Raw genomic sequence first — 2,302 nt, forward strand, 5'->3', positions numbered from 1 at the left:
TATCTCGGAGACTATGGGCTTGCTGCTCTCCCTCTATAGTCATGCAGACAGTATGGCTTTGAAGCAGTGTTCCAGGTCCTTAAGCCAAGCAGATGACAGAGAGACACTGGCCTCTGCCCAGTGCAAAAGCCTCCTAAGGTTTGGCCCAGGAGCGCGGCTCAGCATCCTAACTGCCAAGAAGTTTCCTAGATGAGTGAACGCTTCTCCGGATGCTTCAGGGTTGGGGAAGGGACAGGCTGATCTGGGACAGATGGCTCTAACTGGTCACTCTTGTTTTCCCGGGCCATGACCTCACAGAACTGGAAGTATTCTCAGGGAACATCCCATCTGTTCCTATCTTGGATGGAGAAAACATCTCAGTCTAGGGCCATTGCCAAATGTCGGTCAGAGCTAAGTGGTGAAGCTGTGGAGGAGCCAAGGGACCCGAGAACAGTTAGGACTGGAGGAGGAGTGGGAAACCCCGCAGCAGAGCTAGGACAGAAGGAGGGGTGGGAAACAGCAAAGCGGGGGAGGGGGGCAGTCTGTGGGTGAGGCCACGGTATGGGACCCCAGTGCAGAGGCAGGATGGAAGGCAGGCAGTCCTGGTCTATGTTGAAGCAGGGGGTGTTCCAGTGCTCTGGGCCACACTGCCGAAGATCCCGAGACAGGATTTGGAAAGGAGTTCAGGCTTTGAGATGCACCCTAAGCTATAGATCCTCCTGGGGCATAATGGGAACTCCTGTACTGCTTGTGGCTGGTTTTCATTCTATTGTCTGTGAAGCTGGGATCCCCAACCATGACTTGTTACTACCTATATTAGTCTCTAGAGCAGGGGTCTCAACCTCTGGGTCGTGACCCCTCAGGGATCAAGCGACCCTTTCACAGATATGGGTATAGCAGATATGCCGAATGTCAGATATTTACATTGCAATTAATAACAGTAACAAAATTACAATTATGAAGTAGCTATGGAAATACTTTTATGGTTCGGGTCCTACAACAAGAGGAACTGTATTAAAGCCTTAGGAAGGTTGAGAACCACTGCTCTAGAGAGACAGAACCGAAAGAACAAATGTCTCTAGGTATGTATCTCTCGGGCTTTTCAGGGTGGCTTGCAGGCTGTGGTTCAGCTAGTCCAACAATGGCTATCTCCTGACGGAAAGTCCAAGAACCTGATAGTTGTTCAGTTGTGAGGCTGGTCTTCACAGCCTATGTTGGAATCCCGAAGAAGCAGGTTTTGACAGCAGTGAGGGGATGCCACAGCAGCAGGAGGGGTGAACCTGCCAGTGAACATGAGGGCGATCAGGGGGAAAAAACAAAAACGTCCTTCTTCTGTGTTCTCTTATGTGGGCAGGCACCAGAAGGTGGGACCCAGATTTAGAGTGGGCCTTCTCCTCTTAAATGATCCAGTCAAGGAAAACCCCCTACAGGTGGGTCCAGTTGCTTGGCTCTTAGTTTACTATAGATGTGGTCAAGTTGATAACTGTGATTAGCCACCACGCTGCTGCAGAGAAACTTCATGACACCAGTAATAACTTTCAAACCACTGTGCAGGTGCCATACAATGCCATCCCTCATCAGCCCACACCTAGATGAACACAGGAGACTTTCAGTTTGTTGTCCCTATTATTTGAGCCATAAATGGGGGCTGGTTTGTAACACGAAGAGAAAGCACATTTACCATCAGATGGGAAAGGTAGGTGTGAAAGAAAATGGCCCCCATGGGGACGGGCACTATTAGGAGGTGTAGCTGTCTTGGAGTAGGTGTGGCCTTGTTAGAGAAAGTGTCTCACTGTGGGGGTGGGCTTTGAGATCTCCTGTGCTCAAGATACACACAGTACAGAACACAGTTCACTTTCTGCTGCCTGAGGATCAAGATGTAGAGTCATCTGCTCCTTCTCCAGCACCACATCTGCCTGCACCCTGCCACATCCCACCATGATGATAATGGACTAAACCTCTGAAACTGTATGTGAGCCCCAATTAGATGTTTTCTTTATAAGAGTTGCCTTGGTCATAGTGTGTCTTCACAGCAACAGAAACCCTAAGAAAGCAGGTCAGGGAAGACGTCGATAGAAGGCAACCTAGGACTACCCTGTTTGTGGAGGCAGGAAGGGAGGCTAGCCTGGGTTCCCACTGAAGGCCGGATCCTGAAATACTGAGCTCCTTCTCAAAGGAGGGGTCTTCCAAGGCCAGAGACCATGTGTAGGTCCAGAACCTTCTTGGTAAATAGGCTCCAGACCCCAACCACAGGAGGCTGGGAATCCCACTCACGGCATCCTCTGGATGGATGAATGAGGTTCTGATTCTGGTACCCAGACAC

This window comes from Microtus oregoni, unplaced genomic scaffold, assembly GCF_018167655.1.
Source record: "Microtus oregoni isolate MIOR12 unplaced genomic scaffold, Mior012 000034F_ref0000314, whole genome shotgun sequence".
Taxonomy (NCBI): domain Eukaryota; kingdom Metazoa; phylum Chordata; class Mammalia; order Rodentia; family Cricetidae; genus Microtus; species Microtus oregoni.